This window comes from Equus caballus, chromosome 14 (assembly GCF_041296265.1).
Source record: "Equus caballus isolate H_3958 breed thoroughbred chromosome 14, TB-T2T, whole genome shotgun sequence".
Classification (NCBI taxonomy): Eukaryota; Metazoa; Chordata; class Mammalia; order Perissodactyla; family Equidae; genus Equus; species Equus caballus.
Window position 1 is genome coordinate 105,386,761 of NC_091697.1, and position 11,562 is coordinate 105,398,322.

General features: G+C 43.8%; 1 long non-coding RNA gene across 1 annotated transcript; it reads right to left on the reverse strand.

The window, feature by feature from the left end:
• Window positions 1–631: 631 nt before the first annotated feature.
• Window positions 632–9,420, reverse strand: LOC111767965 (uncharacterized). The gene is made up of 2 exons (XR_011425766.1): window positions 9,287–9,420; window positions 632–945 (listed from the first exon to the last, which is right to left on the reverse strand). It is a non-coding gene; the product is annotated as an uncharacterized lncRNA (long non-coding RNA).
• Window positions 9,421–11,562: the final 2,142 nt, after the last annotated feature.

Genomic DNA, 11,562 nt, shown 5'->3' on the forward strand with positions numbered 1-11,562 from the left:
TTAGGAAGGGAAGAAAATGAATCATAGCATTTCTTCACAGAAACAATTCCTGTTACCGTAATGGTGGATTTTCTTCCAGCTTCTCTCTCTGTTCTCTCTCTTTCCTTCATCTGTCGTGTGTGTGTGTGTGTGTGTGTGTGTGTGTGTGTGGATATAGATATAGATATAGATATTACAATTGTAATTCTGCTTCACTCTCTTAGCATTATATTATAAGCATTCTTCCATGTCAATAAGTATTACCTGAAAACACAGTTTTAAATGTTAAGCAACATTCCTTTATGTGGAAATATCATTTATTTAGCTATCCTACTGTTTTTGCAAATTTACTTTTTTTCTGCTATATAACTTGATGAAAATCCTAACATGAAAAATTCACCTGTGTCTTCAATCATCTCCACTGGAAAATTTTCTAGAAGTGGAATTACTGGGTGAGGGAATGTGAACATTTTAAAGAAAATTTAAGGCCTAATTTCTCTCCAAAAACTGGTTGTGCTAATTGCGTCAATGCACGCTCCCACCAAGCCTAGGGGAATGCCTAATGCCTATTTCCATCATCCCAACACTGGGTACAACTCTCATTAAAATTCTGTACTATACACACATGCACACACACGCACACACACACACATGATTTAAGTTTCTTTAATTACTGGAGATGTTGAACAAATTTTAGATGTTTACTGATCATCTGTATTTCTACATTTTTAACATTCAACGTTTGTACTTATTCCCCCAAATAACAATGACCACTTCTCTTCTGAGTCCATGCATGTGTGTTTTCTTGCTGCTGAGAGGGCGAGGACACAGAGTCGCCACGAGAGGTCCCCAGCACACAGATTCTGTGGCGATCTGAAGACGGGCTGAAGTCCCGACAAATCAGGTCTTCTTGAGCAGGCAGGGTCATTCATTCTTATTTCAGGGCCTCCTCACAATTGTCCTGGCCTAGTAAGAACAGACAGTGACAAAATTCATTACGGGGGAGTAAGGGGCAGTGGCTCAGGAACTCAGACAGCCGGGCGTGGAACCCTCCTCTGCGCTGCACCCCGACCCTCCTTCACTTCCCTCCCCAGTGTCCTAAGCGTGATTGTTGTTAGACACAGTCACTCGCAAATTTCAAAAGAAATGTAATCACTTGGAGTCTCAGATGCCCTATGGTAATTCATTTGATTGTTCAGTAAATACTTATTACTCTCTTCATGTCTAATCAGAAGAATGATGGGCTTTTTTCAACAAATAGATATTAGCTGCTTTGTGCCACTGTCCTAGGTACCGGGAATAAAATGATGAGAGGAACCAGACACTGTCCCTGGCCTGCAGAGCTCACACCTGGGACATCCACCCTCGCACCTCTAAGCAGACTGTCAGGAGGCTCACCCCAACAGAGGCTTTCACCTTGATGGGAGACATCGTGTGCAGCCCCCACAGGATGTGTCTGCTGCTCTAGGGTCCAGAACACTGTCTCCACGACCCATGATTACATCCTGGGCTGTTCTGAGGATCAAACCTTCTGGCTATGTATCAATACTCTTAGACTGCTTTTTAAAAAATGTTACAGTGTAATATAGATACACCATAGAGAGTCCAAATTACACAGAAATATAAAGAACAGAAACGACAATCACCCATAATCACAATCTTCACAGATAGCTATTTCTTTATTTTGCTGAGGAAGACTAGCCCTGAGCTAACATCTGTGCCAAGCTTCTCTCTCTTTTTTTTTTTTGGCTTGAGGAAGATTTACTCTGAGCTAACAGCTGTGCCAATCTTCATACCGTTATATACACATACCTTGGAGAAAACATATTGCCAGGGCTGGATCTTAGTCTGTTCAGGCTGCCAGAACAAAGTGTCATAGCCGGGGGGACTTAAGCGACAGAAGTGTACTCTCTCACAGCTCTCGAGGCTGGAAGTTCCATCGATTTGTGTCTCTACGCTTGAGGAGCTCATGGCCCAGTAAACCAGCGACGAGAGCCTGGGGTGAGAAGTGCCCTCTAAGAGAGAGGGAAATTGTAGGTGAGAAGAGGGGACCAGAAAGGCTTCTGGGAAGAAATTACACTCCCATGAAGTCTGAAGAAAGCCAGCATTGAGCTCAGGAGGGAAGGGAATCCAGGCAAGGCCACGGGTGCGAGTGTGTGGGTTGGTAGCAGGATCCTGTTGCAGGGATGCAGGGCTGGCCAGAGCCAGGGGGCCTGCGGGAGAGAGAGGAGGGGTGGGTCCTGAAGGGCCTTGGGTGCTAAGCCAGGAGTTGGAATTTCATCCCAAAAGTCAAAGATTACCCCTGAAGTATTTTAGCAGAAAGTGACCCGATCTGGTGATCGGATGATCCTCTGGCAGCGGGGTAGACAGGGCTTTGGAGGAGGGGCGGGGTTAAGCAACAGGGAGACCAGCTGGGCGGCGTGGCAGATACGGTGGGTGACAGATCTTTTACCATCCTCCAGGTCTTCTGTATTTAAAAGGAAAGAAAAGAAAACTCCGCTAAGTATCTGTAATTTCTATCTTCCCTTGCAACTGCTGTGACAACAGTTCTGGCCAAAGTGGGAATGTGCTGGGAATTTCTAGAAATGTTTTGCTTCCTTGATTAAGATGCTGCCCACCTGGAATGCAGTTTGAGGCCATAGTTTGGTCCTTGATAACTTCCTGAGCTGCTGTGCCAGCTCTGCACTATTAGTTTCTATTTAGTTGAGACACTGTGTTTGGGTTTCTTTTACATGCAGCCAAATACAACCCAGATACAATTGTTATTACGGCAATTCAGGTAAAGAAGTAGTGAGGATCTGAGTTCCCACTCTGAACTGAGTCCGTGAAATGAAGCTGGAGGTGATGGGGTTAGTTCATGGCTACTAAGGAAGCAGAATCAACAGGACTCGGTGACCAGTGGGATATGACCTACTGGGAATTATCCTCAGAAATGACCTCTCTCTTCCTGTGAGTTCCAGGACTGTGCATCCCACTGTCCTCCTACTTATTTTTTCATGCTGGTGTCTCCTTCTCCCAGCATTCCCCCTTCCCTGTTTCAAGAAGCTGGCCAGGCTTTACATGCCGTCATTCAGGGGCATTTGTGTAGCTGGACCTAAAAGAGATGTTGCATAAGGCAGCCCCCTCTCCTGACTTTTATTTTGAAAAATCTCTGTTCATTTTGGGATTGCGTTGGTCATCCAGGGAAAGGCGACTGCCACTCATGGCCTTCAGTGCAAGGAACCAAACCCATAAGAAGAGCTGGAAAAACTTCCTGAGACTAAAATAGGAGATAAGGGGATGTGGTGGCCTCTGGTGTGCCCTGCCTGAGGGAAGGGCCCCACCCAGTGGTGCCAGCCGCTAACCTAGGACTCATCCTTCGCTCGTCACTCGTCCCTCTCCTGTATTGCCTCCTAGACTTAGCCCATCACCTACACCTTTCTATTTTACTCCCTAAACCTCTCCTGCGTCCCTCCATTTCATTCCAACTCCATTGCTGTCGGTGTCGCAATCCAATGTACACATCAGGATAGATGTGGAGAGGGCTGATGGCACTCTGAGTTTATTATAACCAGCGTTTCGATATATGCATAGCTTACAGCTGTTAAACATACACAGGTGTTCTGGATGAAGTAATTAGCGAATGCCAAGAATTCTTAGTGATTTCTCAAGGAGCCCTCCCTCGGCCTCTGTTTTGATATTATCATGTTATTGCTGTGCTCGTATATTTTTACCTCAGAGCAGGCAAGGTCTCCTAGGCAATGGCCCCTCCTGCTCCCGATATCGTGTCTCCATCTGTGCCCCCAGGCGACCGTGCCTGTCTTAGGTTGCCCCCCCATGGAGGTCTTACCTGTCATTGGCTGACCAGCCTTCTCACCTCTGGGTCACAGTTTGTTGGCAAGCCTTTTCCAGTGATTATTAACCCTTCCTGCATCAGGGGCGGCTACAATCGCCACAGTCCTAGTCCAAACAAACATTGTTTCAACCTGCGCTGCTGCAATATCCAATATTACCTCACTGTACTCCAGAGAATGATCTTTTCAAATTCGGAATATTTTAGAAAGGATACAAATATTGTAATGGCTTCCCTTTGCTCTTAAAATTGACAAAAATTCTTCACACACCCTCCAAAGACTGGCCTCTGTCTGGGTCACCAGCCGCATCTCTTCCTCCACTCTCCACCCACACTCTGCCAGGGTGTCCTCGCAGCAATGAGAATGCTCCTTCTCTCCTCCAAGACTGTCCCAGCCTCTTCCCCAACCTGGTCAGGTCTGCTTAACTGCGTCACCTGCCTACACATGCAGACACACACACACACACGCACACGCACACACACACACATCCTGGCTAACTTTCATTCAACTTCAGGTTTCAGCCCGAATGTCATTTCTGTAGAGAAGCCTTCCCTGACCCCACTCCACCCACAACTAAATCAGGGGCCCTGAGTATCAGTCGTGGGTTTCTTTCACAGCACGTTTTCAATATGTATTTGTGTGAGTAGCTATCTAGCATACGTCCACAGGAGGAGAGACCGTGCTCATCACTGTCTCTCCAGGGTCTAGTAGCATGCATGCTCAGCACGGGCATTTGACAGCTATTTGTTGAATCCAAAAATTAAAGGAGGAAAGAATGGGTCCAAAATGACTATGAGGCTTCTGACACAAGCTGCCAGGTGAACTGTGAAACTCAATTCAGCTTAATTCGGTTTAATTCTTTTATGAATTAAAGTATGAGGACATGTGCATGCAAGATAAAGAGGTTTGGAAGGGGTCCATTCTCCTCCAGCTCTCTCAGGATGCCCACAGGCTTCTCTGTGGATGGAATTTGCCATCCTATTACAGCATGAGCACACCTACGCAGAAATGAGCTGTGTTAATGCAGAATTCTGAAAGGGCAGGCTGAATTTGCTCATTTGGGGGGACTTACCTACACTATTTCTAGATAGGATGGTTCTTCAAGAGGTTATCTTGAGATTTTATGAAGATGACAAAAAACATCGATAATTTAAAAATACATGATATATGGCCTTTGGATGATAATGATGTGTCAGTGTAGGTTCATCTATCGTAACAAATGTACCACCCTGGTGCAGGATGTTGATAATGGGGGAGGCTGTGTGTGTGGGGAGAGGGAGCATATGGGAACTCTCTGTACTTTCTGCTCAATTTTACTGGGAACCTAAAACTGCTCTAAAAAAATAAAGTCTATTGAAGTGAAACTTTCACTGTTTGCAGATGACATGATTTTATATATAGAAAACACCAAAGAATCCATTGGAAAACTAATACAGATTATTAACAACTACAGTAAAGTTTCAGGGTACAAAATCAACTTACAAAAATCAGTTGCTTTTCTATACTCCAATAACGAACTTACAGAAACAGAACTCAAGAATACAACTCCATTTGCAATCTCAACTAAAAGAATAAAGTAACTAGGAATAAATCTAATCAAGGAGGTTGCCGGGGTCCAGCCTCGGCAGAGTCCAGGTTCCCGCGGGAGAGACTGCGTCAGCGAAAAACTGAGGGAGGGGAAAATAAAGAGGACATGAGACTTGGGTTGGTGTTAGCAACTCCAACTTTAGTGTGCACAAGTGTCGTTTATATATTTTTCAGGATTAGTACAGAAATGGTTCTACAAATATTCTCAGAGAGATAAGGAAGTAAAAAAAAACCGAGCACAAGAATATTTATTAGCATTCTATTCTATAGAGCGTAAGGTTAATGGCAGTCTTCTCCGCAATTGTTGTCCCTAAGCAAAAAAAGATAGGTACCTAGGCATCTGCTGTAATTCATGGTAAAGTTAAATCAAAGAGAGAAGGTCCAGGCCTCTGGACAGGACAGCAGTCCATCTGGTTACATCCTGGTGGAGCCATCCCTGCCTCCCTCAATCATTTACACCATTAGTGTAGATGGTTAATGGGAACAAAAGGCGACTCCAGGGTGTCTTATCCCCAGGGCTATCTGCATTCTCAGCGGGCAGTTAAACATGTTTACTTTTTCGTGCCCTTTAGGGGGTGGAAGCATTCCTTTGTCTTTTAGATTGTAGAGCTAACAGTCCCTTAAGCACACTGCCGGAGAAAGTATCACTTTGTTAGTAAAGTAAAGGGCTGAAAAGCTAAGCTAAACTATGTATCTTCAAGAATAAAAAACAGAAATAAGTATAGACATAACCTTGCTAGAAAGCATGCATATAATTCAGAAAATATCAGGGGTGTAGGCTGGCCATTCTTCACCGAGGGGCATCCCTGCACCCCTTGGCCCTTCTACTCATCAATTATTTATTATTTATTGCTTTTAGGAGAAAACCTCTATAACATTTTAACAGAAAGCAGAAGGTCAAGAATAATATATAGATACTTCTTGATCATCCAATTAACCAGCAAACTTAGAAGGACGATGCATATATATATTTAGACAAAGAACTGGAGGGAGAAGGAAACATTAACCAGATGGAGGCCATAAACCTAATTCGACATCTTATCTGGGCAGGATTCTTTTCTGCTCGTCTCAAAAGGGACTGTGTGCTCCTCCAATAATTAACTGAAAAATATCTTGAAAGTTACCTGCAGGTGGTCACATTCTCTTACTATATCTAATTTTCCCGGGAGGTAGTGCCTCCCAAGCAGCCACCCAAAGGAGTGAAAACTGGAGGTTAAGAAAGGAAAAGGAATGAAGGGCAATTAGAAGCAGCACAGGTTTCAGAACTATGTGAGGGGCTGGCCGGTTATTCTTCACCAAGGGGCGGCCCTGCACCCCTCGGCGTTAATCGGCTGGACCCTGTCAAACAGCCGATCAAAGGATGTAGCCACGGCTCCCAGCAGGAGGTGAAGCACTTATACAATGAAAACTATAAAACATTACTGAAAGAAATAGATAATAACATAAAGAGATGGAAAGAGATTCCATGCACATGGATTGGAAGAACAAACATAGTTAAAATGTCCATTCTACCTAAAGCAATCTACAGATTCAAAGCAATCCCAATCAGAATCCCAATGACATTCTTCACAGAAATAGAGCAAAGAATCCCAAAATTCATATGGGGCAACCAAAGACCCCAAATTGCTAAGGCAATCCTGAGAAAAAAGAACAAAGCTGGAAGTATCACAATCTCTGACTTCAAAATGTACTACAAAGCCATAGTGATCAAAATGGCACGGTACTGGTACAAAGATAGACGCACAGATCAATAGAACAGAACTGAAAGCCCAGAAATAAAACCACACATCTACGGCAGCTAATCTTTGACAAAGGTGCCAAGAACATACAATGGAGAAAAGACAGTCTCTTCAATAAATGGTGTTGAGGGGCTGGCCTGGTGGTGCAGCAGTTAAGAGCACACGTTCGCTTCGGTGGCCCTGGGTTCGCCAGTTCAGATCCCGGGTGCAGACATGGTGCCACTTGGCACGCCATGCTGTGATAGGCATCCCACATATAAAAAAGTAGAGGAAGATGGGCATGGATGTTAGCTCAGGCCCAGTCTTCCTCAGCGAAAAGAGGAGGATTGGCAGCAGTGAGCTCAGGGCTAATCTTCCTCAAATAAATAAATAAATAAATAAATGGTGTTGAGAAAACTGGACAGCCACATGCAAAAGAACGAAGGTAGACCACTATCTCATGCCATATGCAAAAATAAACTCAAAATGGATCAAAGACTTGAAGATAAGTCCTGAAATCATAAAACTCCTGGAAGATAATATAGGTAGTATACTCTTTGACATCGAACTAAAAAGGATCTTTTCGAATACCATGTCTTCTAAGACAAGGGAAACAAAAGAAAAAACAAACAAGTGGGAGTTCATCAGACTAAAGAGCTTCTGCAAGGCAAAAGAAACTAGGATCAAAACAAAAAGACGATCCACCAAATGGGAAAAATATTTGCAAATCTCATATCTGACAAGGGGTTAATCGCCATAATATATAAGGAATTCACACAACTGAACAATGAAAAAACAAACAACCTGATCAAAAATTGGGCAGAGGAGATGAACAGACGTTTTTCCAAAGAAGATATACAGGTGGTCAATAAACACATGAAAAGATGTTCAACATCACTCATCATCAGGGAAATGCAAATCAAAACTACACTAAGATACCACCTTATACCTGTTAAAATGGCTATAATCACTAAGACTAAAAATAACAAATGTTGGAGAGGGCGTGGCGAGAAGGGAACACTCACACACTGCTGGTGGGAATGCGAACTGGTGCAGCCACTATGGAAAACAGCATGGAGATTCCTCAAAAAACTAAAAATAGAATACCATACGACCCAGCTATCTCACTACTGGGGATCTACCCAAATAATTTGAAATCAACAATCCAAAGTAACATATGCACCCCTATGTTCATTGCAGCACTATTCACAATAGCCAAGATGTGGAAACAATCCAAGTGCCCATTGACTGATGATTGGATAAAGAAGATGTGGTATATATATATATATATATATATATACACACACACACACACACAATGGAATACTACTCAGCCGGAAAAAAAGACAAATTCATCCCATTTGCAATAACATGGAAGGACCTGGAGGGAATTACGCTAAGCGAAATAAGCCAGACTGAGAAAGACAAACACCAGACGATTTCACTCATATGTGGAATATGAACACACACATGGACAAAGAAAACAGTTCAGTGGTTACCAGGGGCAAGGGGGTAGGGGGTGGGCACAGGGGGTGAAAGGGAGCACTTATGTGGTGACAGTCAAGAAATAAGGTACAGGGCTGGCTCAGTGGCGCAGCGGTTAACTGCGTACGTTCTGCTTTGGTGGCCAGGGGTTCACCAGTTCAGATCCCGGGTGCAGACATGGCACCACTTGGCACACCATGCTGTGGCAGGTGTCCCACATATAAAGTAGAGGAAGATGGGCACGGATGTGAGCTCAGGGCCAGTCTTCCTCAGCAAAAAGAGGAGGATTGGCAGCAGTTAGCTCAGGGCTAATCTTCCCCCCCCCAAAAAAATTTAAAAAAAAAAAAGAAATAATGTACAAGTGAAATCTCACATCAATGTAAACTATTATGAACTCAATAAAAAATAAAGTCTATTAAAAACAATAAGTTAAAGACAATTTACGCAAAAAGACAAAATCATGATTCTCAGAAATGAAATGGACATGTTAAAGATTATGTTTTACTCAGAGTTAGGGAATCAGGCAGATGTTCAAACTAGTTCAAAGGAGAAGTCACAGAACAGACACACTCAGATAGCAGTGAATGTGCAAATGCAGGCAAAACGAGCTCCTTCCACAGTGGGGGGATGAAGGGCTATGCTGTAGTTTTCCACTGAGACACACACTTCCTCACACACACGTACAACAAACCACGAAGGCGGCGAGGCTCCACGCTGAGAACCCGCTGTGTCTGCACAGACTCTGTCTAGTCCAGGGAGGGTTGCTTCTTGGGGGTCCCACAGAACGTCCATCTCAATGGTCTGATGGATACAGGAAGGCTGAACATCGCCCTGACACTTCTTCTGTGACATCATCTTCATCGCCAGGCAGTAGCAAGGCACTGGCTTCCTTGTTGCAGACTGTCTTATTTTTTAAAACAGCTTTACTGAGGAATAATTTACATACCATAAACCTTACTTAAGTACACAATTCAGGGGTGGTTGATAAATTTACAGAGTTGTGCATCCATTACCACAACCACTGCAGTTTTATTATTTTATTTATTTATTTACTTATTTAAATTTTTTTTGAGAAGATTAGCCCTGAGCTAACTGCTGCCAATCCTCCTCTTTTTGCTGAGGAAGACTGGCCCTGAGCTAACATCCGTGCCCATCTTCCTCTACTTTATATGTGGGACAGCTACCACAGTGTGGCGTGCCAAGCGGTGCCATGTCCACACCCGGGATCTGGGCCGGTGAATCCCAGGCCGCCGAGAAGTGTAACGTGTGCACTTAACTGCTGCGCCACCAGGCCAGCCCCCCTGTTTCACTTTTTAAGAAGTTACCAAACTGTTTCCCAAAGTGGCTCTGCCCTTTTACATTCATCTCGGCAATGTACGAAGTTTCCATTTCTGTATTGTCACCAATGCTAGCTGTCATCTTTTTGATTATAGCCATTCCAGCAGGAGTGAAGTAGCATCTCACTGTGGTTTTAATCTGCGTTCCACTAATAACCGATAGTGTTGACATTTTTTCATGTGCCCGTTGGCCATTCCTATACCTTCTTTGGCGATGTATCTATTCAAAAATTTGTACACTTTTTAACTGGGTTTTTCGACTTCTTATTATTGATTTTTAAGAGTTCTTTACATATTCTGCCACTAGATTATGATTTGCTTCCTCACAGTATGGCAGCTGTCAGAAAGTAAAAGCTGCCAGTCTTTGTATGGCCTGGGCTTAAGTCCCAAAATGTCACATCTGCCACACTGTCTTGGTCAGAGTTAGTTACAAGGTCAGCCCAGATTGAAGGGGAGGGGAAATAAGTTCCTCGTCTTGTTATCAGGAGTGAAATGCACATACAGGGAGGGCGTGAATTGATTTTGGCTTTCTTTGGAAATTGGCTGCCACTCTTGCAAGTACTTTAATAATTCTAATATTTGTAACACATTAAACATATAAGAATGGTGGATGTTAAGTTATTTTAAATGGTCCAACATAATTTTCAAACTTATTAAAACTCTCTCACACCTGTTTTTTTTTTTTTTTGAGGAAGATCAGCAGCCCTGAGCTAACATCTGCTGCCAATCTTCCTCTTTTTTTTTTTTTTTTTTTTTTTTGCTGAGGAAGACTGGCCCTGAGCTAACATCCATGCCCATCTTCGTATACTTTATATGTGGGATGCCTACCACAGCATGGCGTGCCAAGCAGTGCCATGTCCACACCTGGGATCTGAACTGGCAAACCCTGGGCCACTGAAGCAGAACGTGTGCACTAAACCACTGCGCCACTGGGCCCACTCTCACACCTCTTAACTCAAATTCCAAATCTAAATCGATTACTTACTCATTTCAAAGCTAACCTGTTAGATGCTCTAATTTGACAAATTTTCTTAACATTACGAATACTTTAAATACCAAGCTTATGCAGATTGTTCCTCGAGGCAGACAGACCCTCAGGTGAGCCCCAGTGACTTCCCGTTTCCTGGTGTCCGTGCTTTGGTGTCATCCCCTCCCTTGGAGTGTAGGCAGCGCCCGTGACTCGCTTCTCACCAGAGGAGTATGGCAAAGGTGACGGCATGTCAGTCCCTTGTTAGGTTGTGTTGTATGGACAAGATGACGGGTGTTCCTCCCATGGTTATGTTACGTTTTGCAGGACTCTGTTTTAGCAGACTGGAATGAGAGAGTCTCCTTGGGCCTGATGAAGTGAGCAGCCATGTTGGAGAATTCTGCTGGGGACAGAACGTTTATATCCCCCTAAAATTCCTATGTTGAAATCCTAACCCCCGATGTGATGGTGTTAGGCAGCGGGGCATTTGGATGTTATTAGGTCATGAAGGTGGAGCCCTTGTGACTGGGATTAGTACCCTTATAAAAGGGATCTCAGAGAGCTCTCTTGTCCTTTTTCTGCCATGTGAGGATACAACCAGAAGGCAGCAGTCTGCAACACAGAAGAGGGCTCCCCACAGAATTCAACCGTGCTGG